This window comes from Lygodium microphyllum, chromosome 6 (assembly GCF_053477565.2).
Source record: "Lygodium microphyllum isolate KBCC chromosome 6, Lygodium_microphyllum_v1.1.10, whole genome shotgun sequence".
Lineage (NCBI taxonomy): Eukaryota > Viridiplantae > Streptophyta > Polypodiopsida > Schizaeales > Lygodiaceae > Lygodium > Lygodium microphyllum.
In genome coordinates, this window is record NC_141140.1 from 68376223 (window position 1) to 68401406 (window position 25184).

General features: G+C 39.7%; 1 long non-coding RNA gene across 1 annotated transcript; it reads left to right on the forward strand.

The window, feature by feature from the left end:
* The first annotated feature begins 10883 nt into the window (after positions 1-10883).
* LOC148034653 (uncharacterized) lies at positions 10884-13207 on the forward strand. Its single transcript, XR_015691209.1, has 3 exons — positions 10884-12777; positions 12872-12954; positions 13069-13207. It is a non-coding gene; the product is annotated as an uncharacterized LOC148034653 (long non-coding RNA).
* The last annotated feature ends 11977 nt before the right edge of the window (positions 13208-25184 follow it).

A 25184-nucleotide genomic window follows, 5' to 3' on the forward strand; every position in this document is an offset into this window, starting at 1 on the left:
TTTTCTGACCACCATACAAGGACAATGAAACTTTTATAATTTGCAAAATTAGGTGGTATGAATCATCACCCGTCTTCTTTTGCACATAGCCTAGATTTTGTAAATCGTGCATCTCCCCAAACCATTCAGTATGGCTAGTCATATGATTAGATTTACCTAAATCAACATATCATACATCATCATGTTTCTCATTTCCTATACCAACATTCATTATATATTGCATAACAAAGAGATGCTCATTTTAATCTTCATTTTATTGTAAAGATAATGCATAGCTTCCTTGTTGCTGCAGTTTACCACTGTGGATATCATCCTTCTTAGCTGCATAGCATGGGGTTGTAATCTGGTCTATTTTTCCACAATAATGACAATCAATACCAAAATTTCTAGAACTTATATTATTCCATCAACCTTTTCCTCTAGAGCTCCCCATGCCTCTAAAGTTGCCACGGCCTCTTGAAACTTTCATATCACCAAACTTTTCATTTAATTTATTTTGTTGATTATCACCACATCACCTCATATACCATGACCTCTTGACGAGGACTTGATGATGCCAAAAGAAGCACAAAAATAGGACATGAAAATGTCCATGCATATATCATACTTTCATCTTTTGTAAAGAGGATAGCATTTACATTGTTGCAAAATCACTAAAATACACCCTTACACATGGGTGGGGGGGGGGGGGGGGGGCACATCCACATCCATCATTAATAAATGATATGCACAAAAGTGTATGTGCATGCACTTCTAAAAGGTTAAAAATAACTGAAATGTAAAGGCTAAAGCCTTATGAATACAAATGTATCAAAAAAATCAAAGAAATAATAAAAATATAAAGGGTTGTGTGTCTTTTGGGGAAAAGGTGGGGTGGAGTGCACAGCTGATTATGTGCCTCTTTCTCTCCTTTCTTCCAAGACATGCACATTCTCCTTTTGGATGGTGTCAATCTTTCTCTCTCCTCTCTCCTCTATCTTTTGTGGAGAAATTCATCTTTTCCCTTTTGCTCTTTCTTTTATGCATAATGGTTGAAGCTATGGATGAAGATGACAAATTTGTTCATTAATAAGAGAGATATATATGGTTTCTTTTCAGTTTTGGGATCAATGGTAGAGCCATACACAGATTTTGTGTGCTTTGTCCTCGGTTTTGTGGTTGTTTCTGTTCATGGGAGGGTTTCTTTCATTTTGGTGCGCAGTCGAGAAAAAGGCTGATCTTAAGATTTCTAATTGTGAAGCAATTCTGACCTTCCTCAAGGGTTACTTGTGGAGAGAAAGCAATCATCTCTATGAACTTCGAAGAAATGAGATTGCACTGAGACAGACAATGAAGTAGAAGAAGAGGATAAATGCAAATGTTTTCCCTATACCCTACCATGGCTAGGCCTTTTCCTCATCATTGATGTTCTTTTGCTAATAATTTCATGAGTTTGTTGTGTTAGACAATGGTTCTTCTTTGACAAGGTTCGCGATGACACTTACATTTCAGTGTGAGAGGAAATGATGACACCAAAAGAAGCATAAAAATAGTGCACAAAAAAGTTCATACATATATCATACTTTCATCTTTTGTAAAGGGGATAGCATTTACATTGTTGCAAAATCACTAAAATACACCCTTACACATGGGGGGGCACATCCACATCCATCATTAATGAATGATATGCACAAAAGTGTGCTTGCATGCACTTCTAAAAGGTTAGAAAGAATTGAAATGTAAAGGCTAAAGCCTTACGAATACAAATGTATCAAAAAAATCAAAGAAATATTAAAAATATAAAGAATTGTGTGTCTTTTGGAGAAAAGGTGGGGTGGAGTGCATGGGTGATTATGTGTCTCTTTCTCTCCTTTCTTCCAAGACATACACATTCTCCTTTTGGATGGTGTCAATCTTTCTCTCTCCTCTCTCCTCTGTCTTTTGTGGAGGAATTCCTCTTTTCCCTTTTGCTCTTTCTTTTGTGCATAATGGTTGAAGCTATGGTGGATGAAGATGACAAATTTGTTCATTATTAAGAGAGAGATTTATGGTTGTGAGATCAATGGTAGAGCCATACACATAGATTTTGTGTGCTTTGTCCTCGGTTTTGTGGTTGTTTCTATTCGTGGGAGGGTTGCTTTTAGGACCTGCCATTATTTTTCCTAAACTAGAGTACAATTCTTGGACATGTTTAATGTTGATCTCTTCAATTATCATAAGAGAGACCAGCAATTCAAGATTTTTACTCTGCCATGCTTCTGATGCCTCCATAGGTACTATCCAAGAGAAAGAGTAGGAGAATGGGAGAGCTTCTTACTTATTGCTTGCTTGCTCTAATCCTTGCTTCTTCTCCTTCACTTCAACCTTCAGAACTAGCCTCTATTAGTGCTACAGCTTTAACACCCTGATACAAATTGCATGGTGGAAAGACTTACTCAAGCTATTATGCCAAATACACACCAAGAGAAGCTCATTCAACAATACACAAAGAGAGATAAGATACAAATTATATAAAGAAAATTGGTGTATTAAGTCAGACATTGTATAATGGGCTATACTAATTGACTCGCGCTATAAATATGCAAGCTGTAGATAAGTTTAAAAAATAGATATAATAATTAAAATAAGTTAGTGGCCATGTAAGAGTCATAATGACCATCAACATACTAATTGTAGACATGCAGATCCATTTAACCAAGCAGTCCATCATCAACGTTCGTGTGTATTGAGCTTGCTCTCTCAACATAGTGAAGAGCACATGGGTCACCCCACCAAGTAAGAAATGCTCCTTCCACTTGCAAATGGATGCCACATTACTTGGTAGTGACCCTTGTTTATGGTGTGGGTGAGAATTTGTTTAGGTGGTTTGTTTGGCTTAGAGAATTTTTTTAGCCTTTCTACATATTCTCTTTTTATGAATAAGAAACATTGAGGATGACATGAGGAAACCCTAGATGAAAAGATTTTATGTTTCTTCACAATGCATACTCTCATTCCCATGCTCCTAAGTTATCATGTATGTTTACTTCATTGCTTCCTATAATTGAGATTTTATGTTTCTTCACAATGCATACTCTCATTCCCATGCTCCTAAGTTATCATGTATGTTTACTTCATTGCTTCCTATTATTGAGAATTTTTTGGGTTCTCATACAAATATACTAAGTCTCTATATAGAGGAATACCGGAGAATAATTTCAAGTGGTGTAGTGACCTTAGAGGCATAGGAATATGCTTACAAAGTCGCGAAGAGAAAGCTAGCCAATGCATTGGATAAATTATCTAGCAATGCACTCAAGGATATAGAGAATTGCCCAACACAATCAAAGAGGTGTTATTTTCTACAATCTTCTTCGCACTCATTTTCTATTTGCATCTCCTAGGGGATGAGTGCTCACAAGGGACTTCACAAGGATCACATGCTAAGAACAGAAGATAGCCTACCATTACCATTAGAGATGTTGAAGAGTCAAATGAGATGATAACCTTCGACATAGATGATGAGAGAGTGAAGGCTACTAGGCAAAGTATTGATTGAGCCTTAGCTATCCCCAATGGCCTAGAGGGTGTGCAATCGGTTGATACCTGTAAGGAAGAAAACATGTCTACTACCTACATTTTTTATGTTAGATGACCAAGACTATCTGTTGTTGGTTGATACAATGTATTCACTATACATCCATGAGGATTACAATCTTGTTGCTTAGTATAGTTTTGTAATAATGACTGAAGGTGAACAGTGAAAGAGATAGATCTGCAACTCTTGGTTGATTCTACAATCAAAGATACAAAGTTTGTTATACAAGCAAGCAAATCCTTGAAAGCATTAAAGCAAAGGCTAGGGCTTATGAGTGAGGGCACTTGCCAATTGAAGAAGAAAGAGTTGTAATATTTGAAAGGCTTAGTCTAGCCACAACATGGAAAAGTATAAGGCATCAACTATGCACAAGGATAGGAGTGGCACAATCCCATTGTGGATGCCAATTTTTCTTGAAAGTGATGAAAATCAATTGGCATTAAACTAATGCTTTGCTTACTCTTGGTCAATGATAGTGCTCAGTTTTCTTTTCTAAGAATGCATCCTTGCAACCAAAGTCCTAATATACAATGATGACTTCCTTACTTCAAGCAAGTGGCTCAAGGACATTGGCCGCTAGTAGCTCCAAGACAACATGGCACAAAAAAGATGTGGGACGTTCATAATACATTGGAAATTTTGATCATACAAAGGTACATGATATGCATACACACAAATACTATATCCTACGATTTATTGTAGAGAAAGATTGCAATAATTTGAATAAATGATGAACATTATGTTCATTTTATAGATTATATTTTTTTTGCAATGAGTATTCATGTGACAATACAAGGCTCCCCCTTTTTGTGTTGAAGGTGCTAACCAAGTTTCATGGAGGATATCCCCTTCCATGAATCCATAGAAAATAATTTTGGCCGAAAAGAGATTTGTGTTGCGAGTGTTTGGCATCGGGTATGGATGCCTATCTTGAAAGGCCCATTACTGCATATCATATGCTTCTTATGCAATTACAATGGGGGTCAAGAATGTGCAAATTTCCCATGTAATTCACTAGTATATGAATACCCTCTATATCACATGTATTCAAGCCCTATTTATAAATGTCCTTATCTGTGAATTTTCCCTTAGTAAAACATAACCTTTTTCCATTCAATCTATAGGTAACCCCTTTATATGGGACCCTTCTGTATGTAAAAAATATGTAAAAATGGTATTTATAAAATCCCTTATGTTGAACCCATGTGATACTTACATATCTTTATTACTAACCTCCTCGTTGAACCCATGTGATACTTACATATCTTTATTACTGACCTCCTCGAGCACAATTTACATCCTTACTCAAAAAGAGAATTTTTTATGTGAATGAAAAGCAAGGTTCCTATGGAGCCACTACCTCTAATAGTGCCAAAACCATGTATACAATTGCCAACCTCAAAGTTATGAGAATGATAAAGATGATGAAATGTTGACAAAGAAGATGAAACAATCCTCTTCAAGCCCATGTAGCAAAGAATAAAGGCTTTGATTATCTACTCTTTGAGCCCCATTTCTTGCCTTGTTGCTCCCTATTATATTTGACCTCAGCAAATTGAGAGAGAGCTCTTAGTGAGAACTTATCATTCCACTTTTATGCTTGCAAAATGTGGGAAGGATGGGGGGGGGGAGGGATTCTCTTAAATATGTAAGTACACCACGTGGTTTCAAAAGAGCTCTTGTTGAGAACTCACCATTCCTTCATGCTTGTGAGCTCGGGGGGACTGAGGGGGACTCTTAAATATGTAAGTATATCACATAGGTTGAAACAAGCTCGTGCTGAGAACTCACCATTCCGCCTTTGTGCTTGCGGACGAGGGGATCCTTAAATATGTAAGTATTTCGTATGGGTTCAAAATAAGGTATTTTTAGAATACATTTTTTACACAATTTTTGCATAGAGAAGGGTGCCATATAAAGGGCCTCTTCATAGATTGAATAGAGAAAGTGTGTGTTCTATTCAGGGAAATTTCTCAAATAAGGGTATTTTTAAATAGGCATTAGATATATGCAATATAGAGGGTTTATATATAGCAAATCACCCAAGCCTTCATAAAGCTCCCACTTGCAGGGCTTTGCCATAGCAATTGCATTCCACTAATTACAACTTAATATTAATTGTTATTGTCCAATGACATAAACAAGCTTACCACAAAGCAATAGATATACCAAATCTAGTAGCCACACATACATGTGTGTGTGTGTGTGTGTGTGTGTGTGTGTGTGTGTGTGTGCGCACGCGCGCGCGTGTGCGTGTGCGCATCAACATGTTTATGTATGTATGTATAACTCCAAAATATCAAACAAGTTGGGTCAAATTTATTACTTTGGGAATCCCAAGTTCAAGGCTTCTTTCAACATTTGAAAATAAGGAGTATGCTTGTCATTGCAAAGCTTTTGCCCAAAACTCCCTCACTTAGGATAACTTTGGAAAGCTCTTGAAATGTAGGCTCTAAATATGCTTCCTTTAGTGACTTTGCAACTTGTATGCTCAAGGTATGAAAAATTTAGCTCAAAAAGTTACAAAAGTTATTGTTTCAAAAAGTTTTACTAAACCATTCAAAAGCTTTGAAAAAGAGCATTTCAAAAACCTTCATAAAATTGTTTCAAAGTTTACCAAATTTTTTCAAAAGAATATATCTCATAACTTGAGTATACAAGCTCCACTACAACTTATTGCATTTTAGATTAATACTTTACAACTAGTAGATAAGTGGTTTAAACCATTTATGAAGACATTTCAAAATGAGTAGACACTTTAGCAAAGATCTATTGGATTATCAAAGTCATTTTTTACTAGTAATTCACAAATATGTTAGTAAGAATAAAATATTAACAATGCCTAATGGAAATGCCTTTTCAAGGGCTCCCAAAGTAGACCATATTAAGGTTCTTATAAAAGACCTTATTAACCTTTCAAAAATTTGAATCCTCTCAAGGCAAATAAAGACTCTCCCCTATTTATCCATTGGGACAATTAGGGGATTTAATCCCACAAAATAGTAACTCATTCTTGAGTTTCTATAGTTCTTGAATTGCACTAATGGCTCGAAGCACATTCCATAACTTCATGGTTTGCTCAACCCTTGAACTAGCATCTCAAAAGGAATCCCTTCATAATCAATGTTCTAAAAAAAGCTTGCCTTTCTCATCCATTCCTATAGTTGTTTCCATAGACACTTCACCTCCCAACACTTCGAAAAGAGGTTTGTCGCTAACTCAATTTCCTTTTGCAAAAGAAGCACATCAAAGAGACAGTGAGCCACTTGAATAACATCTCTTTTCTTGGGAATTTATTCCTTGATGAGCCTCTACAAAACAAAATTTAGCTTCTTCAAAGGAGTAGACCTCCAAACCCTCATTGCCCTTCTTTGCAAGGTCCTCCTCTTAGATCTCAAGCTGCATCTCCTCAAGTAATGTGCTACATGGCCTACACGCCCATCTTCCTTGTTGACATAGTCTTTGGCTCTCTTATAGTGCCACAAGAGTTTCCCTATATGTGAAGTCAAGTATCTACTCATATGTTGTCTAAAAACCATCCTAGAGATAGGCTAGTCTTGTCTCCTTTTCGCCAACCCTCCCTTCTTGGCCTCCTAAGAGGTGATGTGAAATTGAACTATGGTAGTGTCAATAGACTTAACCTCCATGTTACTTGTATCCCCCATAAGTCAACCCAACAACATAGGCCTTTATCCATAAAGCTTTTTGCTAGCCTAGGAACCTCAAAATTCAAAAGCAACCTTCCCTTACTTGTTTCATCTTGTTTCGATGTTTGATGAGGAACTTGTTCTTCCTAAATAGTGGAATAACAATTATTGCATTGTTGCATACCATCAACAAATACACTTGTCTTTGGAATGATGGTAATGGGAATTGTCAAGCAATTATGTATATAGATTTTCATTTGAAATGCTAGCATATTAGCGTATCGGTACTAAGACAATTGGCTCACAATTGGGTAGCTTCTTACTACAAAAATATCCTTGTAGGTGAAGTCAAGTACCTACTCATATTGCCTTCAAAAACCATCCTAGAGGTTAGCCAATCTTGGCTCCTGTTTTTCAATCGTCCTTTCATAAAAGTGACGGCCTCCCACCACATGATGCCAATTTGAACTATGGTAGTGTCAATAGACTTAACCTCCAGGTTACTTGTATCCCCCATAAGTCAACCTGACGACATAAGCCTTTATCCATAAAGCTTTTTGCTAGCCTAGAAACCTCAAAATTCAAAAGCAACCTTCCATTACTTGTTTCATCTTGTTTTGACCTTTGATGAGGGACTTGTTCCTCCTAAAGAGTGGAATAAGAATTATTGACTTGTTGCATACCATCAATAAACACACTTGTCTTTGGAATGATGGTAATGGGAATTGTCGAGCAATTATGTATATAGATTTTCAATTGAAATGCTAGCATATTTGCTTATCCGTACTAAGACAATTGGCTCACAATTGGGTAGTTTCTTACACACGAAAATGACATTCTCCTTCATTTAATACATCATTTTGGGAACCCCCATGAGACACTTAGTATTCAAGAACTAGCAAGTCAACCTTAGTGTCTCAGCTAAGAGAATTTTAGTATAGTTTGTCGCATTAAGACAAGGTTACTAATATATATAGAGAGAGAGAGAGAGAGAGAGAGAGAGAGAGAGAGAGAGAGTTGTGAACCCTGGTCCACTCCAATTTGAAGGCAAACAAAATTCACATTTTTTGCCTGCTACACACAAAACAAATGTTGTACTGGCCGGCCTAATTGGTAAGCTAAGAAATGTACAGATCATAGTAATGAGCAGGCGGTCACTCAAGCAGTACATCGGCCCAGAACCTCTCGTGTGTCACACAGAGTGTGTTTCCTCACAGCACCTCGGGCGTGTCGATGAGCGGGACGGACAACAAGAGGCTCAGAAAATACGAATCGGGTGACGATGGACCGGAGGCGGGATACAATCGGGAGAGGCGGCTACCAGCGACTTGTTTGTGTGCTGGGTCAGCATGAATGTAATGCGCTGCACAAGCTGATGATGCCGCCGGTTTGGCGTCAGTTGCATCATCAGCGGCAGCTGTCGTGGCGATCGCAGTGGTGGTATAAAGAGAAGCGAAGTCCGGCATGAAGAAATCCAAGCTGTCCATCTTGTCGCAGTTGTGAGCGATCGACTTACAACGAGGGAGATCGGCAGTGACTCTGTGGGAGAGAGAGAGAGAGAGAGAGAGAGTGTGTGTGTGTGTGTGTACAGTGTGACTGTGTGTGAGAGAGAGAGAGAGAGAGTGAGAGACAGATATCTATACCTACCTGCTGAGTGTTTCTGAATGCTTTTAATGTGTTGATTGAACTATGATTTGATTAATTCGTGGGGCGCCTCAACAAATCGCAGGGCCGACCGTTTGTCTCTTCTTCCAACTAACTCGCTCTTTTGTATCTGGTTGCCCTTTCCCGGGGGCCCCCGCCCCTGGTTTTCGTTTCTTCGCAGATCACGATAATTTTGTTCCCCGGGGGCCGGAATATAAAACCCAACAACCTTTCTTTTTCGACTTCTTGACTATCTCATTAGTGATGACTCGCTCGATCCTTTCATCTCCGAGCGCCGAAATACACTCCTCAGCCCTGACTCCTCATTCGTGTCTTAATATTTTACCCCTGGGACTGGTGGGTCCGTAGGTCATATTGTTGAAAAATCAATAAGAATTTCATCCTGCCAAGTTCCCAACCCTGATGAGTGGGTGACCGGGTAAACAATAGCTATTGGAGATGGTGTCATGAGGGTTACTATCCAGTTGACCCGTCTTGTTATCCCTTGTGGAGGGTTTCCCAATGACTAGAGTTATTGTTGATGGTGAACTCCAATCAAGCAAGGTAGAGAAGGCATCGGCTAGAATCTGGATGATATACTCCCTGGCTAGCCATATTTAAAATGCTTTGGAACAATTCAGCAATCTCCTTTCTGATTTTCACTTCTTTTTCCTCTTTCAAGCATCTGTGGAAGGTCTGCACATTATGGGACGCTATCCTCCGGGCATTCCTTTGAACCTGCCAACAAATTTCCACTTTAAGTTGAGGGAACCAATTAACATCTTTACCATTAAATACTTTTTCATTGTGAACAAGCCATATGGACCATAGAAACATTCCACGTATCAAGGTCCACACGAAGGGAGAGAGGCTGTTTGCTTCTCCCAGGAGGATTTCTTTCCATGTCAATTTATATGTGTGATCGGGAGAGATGAACTCTTGTAGCCAGTTGACATAATACCTGTTACCTGGGCATGAAATAAACAGGTGCACAATGGTTTCTTTGTCCCTCCTGCACCGTGCACAAAGGCCATTGCCTACCCCAATGCGTTCTGCTTTGACTTGAGTCCACAATACCACCTTATGGAGTATAAGCCAAAGTAGATAAGAGATTTCTGGTGGGAGGTAGGGGGACCGAATTTGTTGAAACTGATATTCCCATTGACAGTTAGTCCAACTAAGTAGGCATCTCTGATTGAGAATAATGAACAGTTTCATGTTGTCCCTTTGTAAACTGGGCAGGGGGAGCAAGGAGGACTTAGTGATCCACCCAAAATCCTTCATTCTAACCTGCACATTACATTGAATAAGCATTGGGTTAAAATTTTGCCAAATTCTTTTTCGATCCTGAATGAACCTTAAGTACTCATTGTTTAGCCTGTATTGCCTTTTGAGTTCCTCTAAATCTCTCCAGGTCCTATTGTCCTTGTCCCATATGTCCAACCAAATTCTGATTCCCTTCCTATTAAGTTTGGAGGTTGTCACATACTAATGAGGTTCAATTGGGAGAAGAGTGAGGCTTAGCCAGATGGAGTCACTTCCACTCCATCTCCTTGACTTCTAGGCCGTAGGGATGGTTACCATCCTTTCATAGTGTTGCCACGCTTCCCAGATACGTTTGACCAATGGAGATGCAGTGCGGGGTATAAATCAATATGGTGATAATACAATTGTATGGATTGGAAGGTTTTTAAAACGTGAGTGTTGCTCTACATTGAAACCTTGAACGTGACTGAGCAAAAGGACCACCTAGTCCTCCTCCTAGTTTAGCATACATCTGACAACCCATTTTGCTACTAGTTTCTCAGACAGAGAGAAGAGGTCTATGAGTCCCAACCTCCCTTTGTTTTTGGAGAGCATACACGCGTTCCAAACAACTTTGGGGCATTTGTATTTATAAGGGTCCCCCCCCCCCCCCCCCCAAAAAAGGAAGTTCCTAAATAAGGATTCAAGTTGTTTGAGAGCCCCTCTATGGGGGTGCCAGCATGCTAGGAAATAAAGGTAGGTAGGAATTAGGATGTGTTTGAGAATAACAATGCGTGAGTCAACTCCTTGTGGGAAACCTTTCCATCTTTCTAACTTGGAATGGATTCTATTCATTACCCACTGCCATCTTTGTTTTAGGGTCACTCCAAAACCCATGGGTATGCCTAATAGCCTAAAGATTTCCCCTTCCGAGATAATTTGGCATCCAACATCCAGGATCCATTGAGGTGGGGCTTAGATAAGAGTTCTGATTCCTGTTTTGGTATGATTAATTTTTAAACTTGAGGCTAAACAGAATATATCAAGGCAGTTCCAAAAGGTAAGGATGGACTCTGCATCCGCGTTAAGTGTGACGTTTGTGTCATCTGAAAATAGGTTAAGTAACATTTCCTTTTTATTGGGTAGTTTGATGCCCCTGATTTTACCCAGAAGTCTAAAGTGCTCTAAGAGCCATCCTAATCCGTCTGCCGCTATGGCAAAGAGGAGGGGGGATAGTAGGCATCCTTGCCTGATGGATATGCACAAATGGAATGATTCCATTAGTTCGCCATTGATTGAGATGGCTGTGGTAGCATTACAACAATGATGGAAATATCAGAGTCCAAGAATTCTTTGAGAATGAGTTGGACTCATCCTTTTGTGGTGACATGTCTAACGACCTTCTAGTGTATGTGGAGTTGTGTTAGGAGATTGACATGGGACCATAGGATACTTCATACTTGGAGCATCCACCTACTCAATTTGTTGATGAATCGCTTATAAGGATACATAAGATATGCATTTTAAGTAAGACAATTTTTTTAAGATTTATATTACCGTGCTTTGTATGATTTATATTGATTATACTAATATTATTTTTTGTCTATGCAAGTGATCTTTGTGGATATTTAGATCATCAGGATGAGTCGAGGGATGAGCGATGAGGAGCTGTAGGAGATCTTCACGCATATGTCTCCAGATCAGATGGTGAGATTCAGAGACATGGCAGACTAAGAGCTATCTTGAACACCGTCAGGGTGCTCTATTAGATCTACTTCGACATGATCTGATGCTTCAATTTCTAGCAGACGAGGTTGATGCTCCAAAGACTTGGGCCAGACATAGGGAGTGGTTCAGGGGGATGCTGCAGAGATCCGGATGCAATGAGCCATCGGTTGGCTCGGGATACAGGTGCTACTCCTCGCTCTCGTGGCGGTTCGAGAGAGCATGGCTCAGGTGGTTGCTATGGAGGTACGGACGCGGTGTCTCCATCTCGTTGTTCTGGTGGAGTTGCATCACCTCTAGGATTTGTCACACCTGTGGGACGTCTACTCCACTCACTCCAAGCTTTTGCTCAACCATCACTGCAGGTGGCACCCCTATGGGTGCTACTCCAATAGATACTACCTAGGTAGGTACACCAGATGTATAGGGGTCTCCTGGATATGCCCAGGAGCGTGGTCACAGAGGTGGGAGAGGACCCATCTTAGGAATAACCCAAAGGGGTATGTCTACCTTGTAGATGATAGGTCAGGAGCCATCATCATGAATGATGAGGGAAGGAGGGTGATGGCTCGCATGAGAGAGTTGTGCCAACAAGTTTTTCGACACGACGTCTTGGATAATTGGAAGAATATACCAGAGGGAAGCAAGGACTACATAGTAGCATCCTTGCATGAGGAGTTTCTGGTACTAATCACAGTAGATAGGTTTTCCATGGGTTGGATGATGGAGTGCATGCGTGCATATATGTCACATAGATGATTGGATGTACGCAAGGCACTCAAGAGTGGGGCTTCAAAGCCTGAGTGGCTAGACGCGGACAATTGGTGCCAACTCAGGGAGGAGGCTACAGATTCTCTAGGACGTTGGAGACAACAGCGCGAGGTGGTGAGGGCGCAACTAGAGGCCGGAGTGGTCCATCATCTTGGGAGTGGCAGCTACAGGACATATCTGGAGGACTTTGTAAGTTTTTCTTTTGTTTTGTTTGCTTATTTTTTTGCAATATCCTTTGTACTGACAATCGTGTTTCTAACAGTTGTATTTGTTTTCTTTGCAGCACTCCATTACAAATTGCGATTCCATCGGCCTTGAGACTCAATATGCAAAGAGGCATGGTCTCACTGCATTGATCGACCGATTGTATGGACACGGCGGCCCTATAAGTCACTTATCTTTCTTGTCCATAGTTACCATGTTTAATTAGAATTCATTATTGTATGGTGGACTGATGTGTAGTTGTTTCTTTTTTTACAGAGTTTATTCGATGCTCCTTTGCGACGGGACGAGGTTTCAGATGGCGATAAACTATAGCTCGCTCTTGGATCCCCAGTGCTCACACACCCTACATTTTTTGTCACGTGATTTGTGTAGACATTTTCTATGTAGTAGTAGTATCTTGCCATGATTGTACCGGCCGCTTTCACTATGCGATTGGGTATTTATTTCATGTATCAATGTTATGATTTAAGTACACTTTGTCTTTATTTACACGAGCATTGTACACATTTCTGAAACTATTTTGTATGGCCCAAATAAAGCACATATTGCTATATGTGGCAGGGCAGCTTGTTGACCCGCCACAATTTTTTTTTCCCTATTACCGTCGCTATTAGCGTTGCAAATTTATTGCACTCGTCGCTATTAACATCGCAAAATGCGTCACAAAGCGTCGTTATTTGCATCGGTATCACTGATCCGATGCAAATAGCCACGCTGATATCGACGTTGATATCGACTGTTCTATGTCATTGCCAATAATGATACTTTTTGCGACGATGGGGAAAATTTTCTTTATGAATATTTTCGTCACTTTTAACGTCGGTATAAGGCCTATATCTTGTAGTGCAGGACCTTTCATTGCAATGTGGACTCTAGAGAGTCTAGGTAGTAAACCTCATGTTATTTGGAAGACTACCAAATGGAATTGCCTAGAAATATTATCTTGATGGACCACTAAATTGTGCTAGCATGGACGTTTTAGGGGGGCACATCACACATGGTATACCAGAGTGAAATAAAACTAATGTATAGGAAGATTTGTTTGTAACCTTGTTAAAGGAACATTTGATGTAAGAACGATTTTCTCTAAAAAATTTATGGAATCTCTTTCAGAACAATGAAGATTGATTAAAAAATTTAGTTTTTGAGTACTTTTTACCTCGATAATGCATTATCTTGACTTTGATTGTTGGGATCACTTCATGAGGATGTTGGAGCATATATACAATCCATTGCCAATGTATTAAGAGTGTTGGTGGATGTGAAGCAGGGTCTATTGTTTCATCAATGCTAAAATCGACTTACCTATCTTCAAAGCAGTCTTAAGAGAATGAAATGGATGGAGAACCTTCAACTAATAAAACTATTCATATTCAGAGAATCACATCTAAAGGTGGAGAGCAAGTTCACCATAACTATTATGTTTATGATCAAGTGCATTGCCATTTTAGGGCATTCACGACACCACAATTATTGTAAAGATGGCTTCTTGAATCTTCTCTAGAAGTACAACATCCTAAAAATATTAGACCCAACTTACAAAACCATTTATGTATACGGATTGCACAATTAGAATTGTTATAATTCAAAAAGTTTCCCTAGCTTGATTCCAACTATCGACTCAATGTAATAAAGTAATCTGGTTAGCCTTGTTGCAAATCATGAATAACAAAAGAATCTCAACATTTTGAAGGTTTTTTACTTCATACTAACCGTACGTTATGAATTTGAAATTCGTAGGCTCAAGTATTGAAAAAAGACCGTTAAAGAGAGGCAAGTATTGTAAGTGGTCAAGATGTGCAACTAATCTTATGAGTGTTAGCAAAACCACAATATTGCACCTCTCATATATATGCTTACCCCGTCTGAAGTGCAAGAGAAGAAATCCCTTCTCAAGCAAATCAAATTACCCAATTTCGATAATAAAGGAAAGGATGTCAAATTAGAAGTAGAAATTTGGATTAAATCTATGGAGAATTACTTTGCTACTACAAGAACTACTCCTCCAAATGAGGTAATGATAGTTAAACAAAATTTGATAGGCAAAGCCTGACTTTGATGGAAGCAATGGTGCAAGGACCAAGGGGTTACAAAAGCGTCCATTACTTGGGACGCAGACTGAAGAACGCTATACATAGGTTCTATCTCTCACCAGCCTCTAGTACATTGAAAATGAATGAATTCCTTAGCTTCTTGAAGCAATCTAGATTAACCTTAGAGGCTTATTATTCCAGATTTGTGTCCCTTCTGAAGTGTACCCTACCCATGGACATCACACAAGAAGTGTTAAATTTTTATCACAGGCTAAACTCTCCATTGGATACTTGTCTTGAAGCAATACGCCCATCTAACCTACAAGATGTATTAATTTGAGCAAGGCCCATTATATAAGAACTTCAATCAATTTCCAAGAGTGGTAGATTCTAGGGACAAAGTTCTTCATAGAAATGGCCACAAGGATATATTAAGAGGATCTAAGGATAATACCAAACCGCACAAAAGAAGAAGGCCAATACACGTGCAATTGGAAACTTCATACCTAGTTAGCAACAAGGAGTGACCAAGATGTTTCCATTCCAACAAGTCAATCCACTTTAGAAGACAATGTCAAAAGTTAGGGAAACCAATCTACCAAGGAAATTTTGTGGCTAGAATTGAGTAGTATCAACCACCAAAGGTAAAGTTTTTGGAATAACCTTTAGGGGAAGAAACAAAAGAATAGAAGAGGAAAAAGATTCCACCTTAGAGGTAGACATGAAAAGAGCAATGGTACATGTTTCTCTCAACAAGAAGGGTCCCAACCATCAGTTCTTAGTAACTCAAATGCCACAACCTACCAAGGTAAAACCTTTAAGATTTTAATTGATTGTGTAAGCACCCACTCATTTATCTCACTAAAGTGTGAAAAGAGGCTAGGAGTAAACATTGAACCTATATCTAAATTATTAGCGGAGTTGACAAATGGGACGAGTCAATTTCTGCTCAATAGACTAGAAGAGTGAATTTTAACTTAGGAGGCAATCTTTCCAACATGGGATTTAGAGTCATGAATTTAGGAGCTTACGAGTGCATATTAGGAATGGATTGGCTAATCCCTAATGATACTGACATTCATTAGAGGAAATGTCAAATCGCGTTCCTAGATAAAAAAGGAAAACTAGTAACCACTTAAGGCAAATCTAGGAACCCTAGAATTCAAGTAGCAAAAGCTTCTTGGATCATGAAGAGACTTAGAAAATGGATATTTATCTACCTAAAGAAACTCAAGAAGGTTGAGAAATAGAAGGAAGATTAAGAGTCATTTTAGCTAAAAAAATATGCAGATGTACTTCTTGAAGAGGTGATGAAACTTCCTCCACCAAGAGATATTGATTGTGAGATCAATACTAGGAGCTGCACGAGTAGCAAAGCAACCCTATCATATATCCATTCTAGAAGCCATTGAGTTGAAATAATAACTAAATCAACTTTTGGATCAAGGGTATATCATACCAAGTAAATCACCATGAGGAGCAGTGATGTTATTCCAAAAGAAGAAGGAGAATCTTCTGTCTCAGCATCAACTTGAGAGCGGAATTTTGATGCTGAGAAGTGCTTAAAAATAGCTAAAAATTACGAATATCAAGGGAAAAATATTCAACGTCGAAGGCGACGGCTCGACCTAGGACGATTTTAAGCATCAAAGTGCTTTAAAGGCGCCCGAGCGATACTTGTTGATTTTTGATAATTTTTCAGACTGTCGTGCAGGTTGACAAGAGTTACCGGCCAATGCAGGATCCCAAGCCGAACGCCTAGGATTTTTCAGAGCTCAATTCGGAGTCCGGACAGGGAAGGAGCCAATAAATGGTCAAGATTTGAAGAGGTGGACCCAAGTTTGGCCAAATGGTCATGACCTTTGGGGGGGGCATGTAGCATTTTAATGTGGCATGAACCTTTTCATGAAAGAGAGGAGAGAAAACATGGGAGAAGAAGGCGCTAGGATGCGTCGAAATTTGCGCTCCTATCTTGATGGAGGCAACATGCCTGCTGCACACAACCCATGCTGATCATGGGGCTTCAATCCCTCCTGGATACTGACTCTATCGCCGTGATTCGCTCCTCCAATGGTGGTCTCTATGAAGATCTCTGATTTCAGTCTTTCTCTCTCCTCCCTCTCTCTCTTCTAAGGGCAGATTCATGTGGTGAAGAAGAAGAAGAAGAATGGATGACAGATGCTTGTCCAATGAAGGCCGGATTGCTCCGTGGTGCAAGAGGAAGGAAGATTGCTAATTGTGGACTGTCATGAGCATTAATGGTGGCTGGAAATCAGTCCCGAGATATGGCAAATAAAAACCCGCAACCCGCAAAGAACGGTAATCTCATTTTTACAAAGGAAATTGATGTTTTATGCAAGTTGCTTCATGAATACTTGTTCCCATGGGATGATTATGCATTATGATGTTTCTTGCTATGAGCTTGATCAGTTTATGCTCAGAAAATCAGAAAATCATAAGTGTTATGATTGAAATTAATGGTGTAAAACCCGTAAAACACGTGAAATATGAAAAAATTGGGTGTTTTTGAGATATAAGTGGAAAATGTAATAAGACACACCAACTAAATTTGTGTTTTTGCTGCAAATGAACCTAAGGGCCACAACCCACAACTCATTTTGAAATTTTAGTTATTTAATATTGTAAAAAATACTATAAAAATATGAAAAATGGGGGAAAAATGGATTTTGAGTACCGAAAATTAAGGAAAAATAAGAACCATGTTTGTGGATGTATGGGGGGTTTGAAGCATGAGGTTTAGCCTCAGTTCAGTCCTACCTCTATGTTTTAGTGAGTTTTTATGGCTTTTTATACAATAAAAACATGGAAATGAACCCTAAACCGATCAACAATGCACAACCTAAACGGGTGAGGGGGTAGAGTGTATAAAAGGTGTTTAAATGCTGAATGAAATGATGAAAATCTTGATGGTTTTTTATGCATACCATTTAGGTTGGTCGATAATTAAAAATTAAGAACCTAGTAGCACGAGGGTTTCTCGGTGCTAGGTTCATGAAACGCCGCATATGAGCAATAGTCAAAATCATTGAAAGAAATGTCCTACACGTGCACCAATGCTGATGTTCTTAATTGTTTGAGCACGTGGACATTCACAATTTGCATGAAGCATAAAATGATAAAAGGTATCAGACAATACCTCTTGGATGCATGGCAATTGGTTTTTAGAGGAATATGACCAACGTTGAGTGAGTAAGGTTGTCCAAGTTGTAGGCTAGGCGTTGGGTCTAAGGCGAAAGTAAGTGAGAAAAATGGTACATTCCTGGAGATGATCAATTGGTACCTTGAGTGCAAATGTGTGTGATATTATGTTATATATGTTTAGCGACGCATCGAGGGGCCAATCCCCAAGATGTAGGAGAGTCGCAATGAGGTAGCGGTAGTCAGCCGTGGGAGGACCTTCTATGTTTGTACTTCGTGCTATTTGGCAATGTGCTGGGACTCCCTCTGAGGAGTGTTAATTGGGTTAGAGTTGGACTACGAGACGTGATACAAACGTAAGATGTTTAGAAAGATGATGTATGTGTCATCCACGCTCCTTGTTGCGAGGCCGTGGGGTTGTTGAGCACATGATAGAGGTCCGGCTAGTGCCATAGCCAGTGCCGGCCCATTTTAGGTCCCATCAGTGGTGGGTCTGCCCGTGAGCTACCTATAAGTGGCGGTTTTTGAATCTAGGGTCTCAAGGGACCCTAAATTACCTATAAAATGGGGTTTGTTCAAGGATGGAAAAACTTGGCTTTCCCTATACAAAACTTACTAATGGACTTAGTTAGTTATGTAGAGCATGAGTCCTCTGCAGAATATAATTTATGTGATGAAAAGAGTAGCCCATTAGTGGTTACCCCATCCTCTAATACGATGGCATGGGCCGAGGTTCACCTTGGTGTGGTCTCTACCCAAGAGAAATCATGTTTAACCATCAATCAACCTAGAGGGCATGGAACAAGCATGTTGGAAACTAGGGTATTATGGCATCAACAAGTTATCATGCTAAAGCCATGATGCCATGGGAAAGTGCTGATATACGATGGAATATGCTTGTGGTTGAAACATCCTGTGTAATGGGCCACCATGATGACATATTAGGCATCACAAGGATGTTAGAAGCCCTAGCTATCAAGGGAAAACCGTTGCTTAAAAGGCACGGTTCCGAAGTTTTAAGAAGTGGTAATGATAAATCTGCTTTAGTAAGGACCAAAAGCTCTTATATAAAACCGTTATGGACTTTCCTTTTAAAGGGAAAGGTATGGAAGACCCTCTAAGAGGGGATCAAAATGACATGTTGAAACTTATAGGACTCCCTAGACCACTCAGTGAGTTGGCAAAAAGGGATGTCAATGAGGATATTACCCCCCCTACATCGGAAAGGGTGGGGATGGAAGAGGTTAAAGATCCTAAGAGGTTGGACCCAGATCATGGTGAATATGAAGATTTTAATGACCCAGTGTTGATCCCAAAAGGAAGGACTGTCCTCCTCTTTATATGGATCTCCTAGTGTTTTATGGGTTGCCAGATAAGGATCTGATGATTCATTTAAGAGAATATGACCTAACTTGCATTGCAAGTGGGTTCGACAATATACATCGGATGCTTGTATTCCCAAGTACCCTAAAGGGAGAGGCAAGGAAATGGTATTGGAGCTTCCCAATAGGGTTCCATCAAATCATTTGAGGAGTCTTGTGATAGATTTCTAGATGAGTATGAAAAGAAGCTTCCTATGATTGAGGTCTTAGGGCAGCTTATGCAGTTTAGACAAGAGTCTTATCTTTCTGTTAAAGAGTATGCTAGAGCCTTTGATAGTACTCTTAGGCTTTGGCCAAGAAGAGACAGTGCACTACCAAATGATATGCTATGTGAGCTCTTTTTGAATGACTTAGAGATTAATATGCAAATCCAAGTGGGACTGCGGAATCCTAAGTCATTAAGGGAAGCAAAAATGCAAGCCATTGATTATGAGGGTCATATTCAGATATGTTGGGAAAACTTTTGGAGTTTTCCCCGCTCAGTACAAGTGCATCCTAGCTTCCAACCATTTCTACAAGAAGATAGCTCGCTTGTTGATACCAAGGCAACCTATGAGGGGAACCTTGGTGGCCAAAATCTCAAAGCAGAAAATGGCCATCCTATGAGTAGTAATAACATGCCTCTCAGTGAACAGGTGCCAAGCCATGTAAGTCCCATTAGGGCTTGCAACACTTCCACGAGAGGTAGTTGTGATGGCAACATGGATAGAACCAATGGGCCTATGAGTGTTGATAAGCATTCTGTGTGTGGTTCTAATTTTGTTTCTAGTAAGGCTCTTGAGAGACCTTTGGGGTCGGAATCATGCTTCCGGGTGGATGTTGTTCCCTTCAGTGAAAGCATGGTTCTTATGGAAAAAAATTTACAGTATGGATGTAAACAAGTAAAAGCATCTTTTGTAAAGAGGATGCAAAGTGCTAAAAGTCCATTTGTGCTTCTCAAAGGTCATAAGGATGTGAGGCCATTTGGCCATAGGGATAAGTTTGCATTGAGTTCGTCAGAACAGTGCAGCAAATTGAGGGAATGCAAGAATATTAAGGGAAATGTGAGATGGGTTTGGAGACCCAAAATCTCCAAAAGTATGGCAGGAGTGTCGGATGCAAGGCCAAGGATCCCATCTGGATATATTTTGTCCAACCCCCAAGAGGGTAAGATTGGATATACATCTGACCATATACACTGCCTTGGGATACACCCATGTGATGTGCCTAGGCTTGAAGCTCTACCTAGTTTGGGTCGCAGCATCATTTATGTGAAAACCCAAATAGGGGAGGTTCAAATGAGTACAAAGCTATGATTCTTTCTCCCAAAGGAGCCACTCAGCCGCTTGAACGACCAGTTTATTCAGATTACAGTAAATGTGGGACATGCGAGCCCACTAAGGCTGTTCATTCAGCTCATAATGCCCAAGAAGGGATCGATCTTATTGATGAGTTATTTGTGGAAAGGCTTGGACTTGTAGCTCTACAAAACCCGGAGATTATAAGGAAAAAAACCATACAGGATCAAGCTTTTAGCTAACTTGCATGAGTAGCATGGGGCTAGTCGACCTATGATATGCTATCTTTGGCACCCTGGGTAGTCTGAGAGGGTGTGATGTATATGCCAAGGATATCAGTATTACGTGGACTAAAATGATCTATCTAGTTTTAAGCTAGGAAGGCTAGCTGCTTTGGATATTACGTCCAGATCTCATTAGGCCAAGAGGGCCGATTAAGTTTTGTAGTGAAGTGTTTTATTTCATTAGGCCAAGAGGGCCAGTTGTCTGTTTAGTGTAGGTACGGTTAATGGTTTCGTGTTTTAGTTTTGTGCTAGACAGGTTTGAAGAAGAGCTTGGAAGAAGCCTTTTGTTGCGTGGAAGCTTCTCGTGGCCCTATCCAGGTGATATATTTCCTTAATGAGTACTGTGGTTTTATGTTAAGGGGTTTTTTGTTTCTTATTGGGGACCGGCGTCCAAGGCATGAAGTCCCAGGTTTAGGTTAAGTATGTCTGAGGGAGGTCTGAGTAGTCGTTGCCTCCTGTAAAGACATTGCTCAACTCCCTCCTTTTTACACGCCCAAGTATGTCAATAAAATAAAACCCTAAAAAAGAAATGTGCTATAAGAAAATACTTCTTGATCAGGATATAGGAGTCCCCACCTAGTAGGAGCTCCTGGTTGTGTTGTCCTTAGTTAGGTAGGTAGTTCAGACCACCACTTAGGACAATCTCTTTAACAGTTCTTTTTAGTTTGGCTGTGTTGGAGCAGTTGGTTAGTGACTAGCTTCGGACCTTTCATCACATTATGTTAGGCCTACTCCTTGTGGATGTCATGCCTTGGTTCTGTCTGGGGGTAGGGTGAGCATTGTGATGTGTTTAGTATGTATCTATTTTGTATCAGCTTGATGCTTCCTTTGGTTGTTTTGTGCAGATCTACTATGGGATTCGACGGGCTGAGTCGCCTTATCCCGTGGTCGCCAATGAGAGCGGAATTTTGATACCGAGAAGTGCTTAAAAATAGCTAAAAATTACGAATATCAAGGGAAAAATATTCAACGTCGAAGGCGGCGGCTTGACCTAGGATGATTTTAAGCGTGTCAAAGTGCTTTAAAGGCACCCGAGTGACACTTGTTGATTTTTGATAAATTTTCAAACTTCCCTGCAGGTTGACAAGAGTTACCGGCCAATGCAGGATGCCAAGCTGAATGCCCAGGATTTTTCAGAGCTCAATTCGGAGTCCGGACGGGGAAGGAGCCAAGAAATGGTCAAGATTTGAAGAGTTGGACCAAAGTTTGGCCAAATGGTCATGACCTTTGGGGGCGGCATGTAGCATTTTAATGTGGCATGAAACTTTTCATGAAAGAGAGGAGAGAAAATGTGGGAGAAGAAGGCGCCAAGATGCGCCGAAATTTGCGCTCCTATCTTGATGGAGGCAACATGCCTGTTGCACACAACCCGTGCCAATGATCATGGGGCTTCAATCCCTCCTGGATGCTGACTCTATCGCCGTGCTTCGCTCCTCCAATGGTGGTCTCTATGAAGATCTCTGATTTTAGTCATTCGCTCTCCTCTCTCTCTCTCTTCTAAGGGCAGATTCATATGGTGAAGAAGAAGAAGAAGAATGGATGACGGATGCTTGTCCAATGAAGGCTGGATTGCTCCGTGGTACAAGAGGAAGGAAGATTGCTGATTGTGGACTGTCATGAGCATTAATGGTGGCTGGAAATCAGTCCCGAGATATGGCAAATAAAAATCCGCAACCCGCAAAGAACGGTAATCTCATTTTTACAAAGGAAATTGATGTTTTATGCAAGTTGCTTCATGAATACTTGTTCCCATGGGATGATTATGCATTATGATGTTGCTTGCAATGAGTTTGATCAGTTTATGCTCAAAAAATCAGAAAATCATAAGTGTTATGATTGAAATTAATGGTGTAAAACCCGTAAAACACGCGAAATATGGAAAAATTGGGTGTTTTTGAGATATAAGTGGAAAATGTAATAAAACACACCAACTAAATTTGTGTTTTTGCTGCAAATGAACCTAAGGGCCACAACCCACAACTCATTTTGAAATTTTAGTTATTTAATATTGCAAAAAATACTATAAAAATAGGAAAAATAGATTTTGAGTGTCGAAAATTAAGGAAAAATAAGAACCATGTTTGTGGATGTATGGGGGGTTTGAAGTATGAGGTTTAGCCTCAGTTCAGCCCTACCTCTATGTTTTAGTGAGTTTTTATGGCTTTTTATACAATAAAAACATGGAAATGAACCCTAAACCGATCAACAATGCACAACCTAAACGGGTGAGGCGGTAGAGTGTATAAAAGGTGTTTAAATGCTGAATGAAATGATGAAAATCTTGCTGGTTTTTTATTCATATTATTTAGGTTGGTCAATAATTAAAAATTAAGAACCTAGTAGCACGAGGGTTTCTCGGTGCTAGGTTCATGAAACACCGCATATGAGTGATAGTCAAAATCATTGAAAGAAATGTCCTACACATGTGCACTAATGTTGATGTTCTTAATTGTTTGAGTACGTGGACATTTACAATTTGCATGAAGCATAAAATGATAAAAGGTATCAAACAATACCTCTTGGATGCATGGCAATTGGTTTTTAGAGGAATATGACCAACGTTGAGTGAGTAAGGTTGTCCAAGCTGTAGGCTAGGTGTTGGGTCTAAGGAAAAAGTAAGTGAGGAAAATGGTACATTCCTGGAGACGATCAATTGGTACCTTGAGTGCAAATGTGTGTGATATTATGTTATATATGTTTAGCGACGCATCGAGGGGCCAATCCCCAAGATGTAGGAGAGTCGTAGTGAGGTAGCGGCAGTCAGCTGTGGGAGGACCTCCTATGTTTGTCCTTCGTGCTATTTGGCAATGTGTTGGGACTCCCTCTGAGGAGTGTTAATTGGGTTAGAGTTGGACTACGAGACGTGATACAAATGCAAGATGTTTAGGAAGATGATGTATGTGTCATCCACGCTTCTGGCCGCGAGGCCGTGGGGTTGTTGAGCGCATGATAGAGGTTCGCGGCTAGTGCCTTAGCGAGTGCCGGCCCATTTTAGGTCCCATCACAACTACTGTGGGCTAGACCAAGTGATGATCAAGAACTAATACCCATCTTTTCAAAGATCTTTCTTAGGCTATTATTAGATAAAGATCAAAGAATAAGGCATTCCAAAAACTACATTTCATATAAGGTATGCCCATTATGAATTCATTGTAATTCCTTTTGGGTTAACTAATGCACCCACAACCTTTAACAGGCTAATGCAATACATTTTTTGACTCTATCTTGATGACTTTTTTCTTATATTCTTTGACAACATCCTAACCTACTCAAAGAAGGATGAAGATCATGAGTTGCAACTTTGAGTTGTCCTTGAAACAATAAGGACACACAAGCTTTATGCCAAGATGAAGAAATGTGCCTTCTATGAGACAGAGATTGCGTAGCTTGAATTTACAATGTCTAACAAAGGGATTGTTGTAGATCGTACCAAGGTTAAAGATGTACAAGAATGGGCAACCCCTAATGATAGTTAAGGAAGTCCAAAGTATTTTGGGCTTAACTAGATGGTATAGGATTTTTATCAAGGATTATGTCTTGATTTCTGCACCCTTGACTGACTTCTTCTGTTATATGAACTTCCACTCAGCAATCTAGTTTTGAGAAGCTTAAATAGAGTTTGACCATAGCTCCTATCCTAAAACTACCTGACTTGAACCAAGAATTTAAAGTTATTGATAAAAGCTCTTTTGCATTAGGTTGTATACTCATGCAAGAAAATGCCATCTAATAGGCTACTCTTCCAAGAATCTAAAGATTCATGAGAAGAACTATTCTACCCATGATTTGGAGCTACTTGCTATAATTCATGCTCTCAAAATAAGGAGACACTATTTTCTTGATAGCAAGTTTATCTTAGTCACAAACCATAAAAGCATCAAATGGATATTCACTCAACCTAATCTAAACATGAGCTAATGATGATGGATTGAAGTCTTGTAGGATTGTAGCTTTTCAAGATCAAGTATAGGCTAGGTAAGGAGAATGCTATTGTAGACACCCTAAGCCATAAATTGTTTCTCAACGCCCTTACCTTTGAACAACCCTCCAAAGAAAGGCCTCTAATAGTAATGGTGCCAATGCCTAGTAATCCAACCATAGAAATGGCTAAGAAAGAAGTAGGTAAGGACCCAATATACTAACAAATGATAAAATAAATCCTATCCAAAGAGACAGATGCTAAATTCAAGTTCAAGTATTTAAACTTCTCTACATAAAGATGACTAATCTATTTTA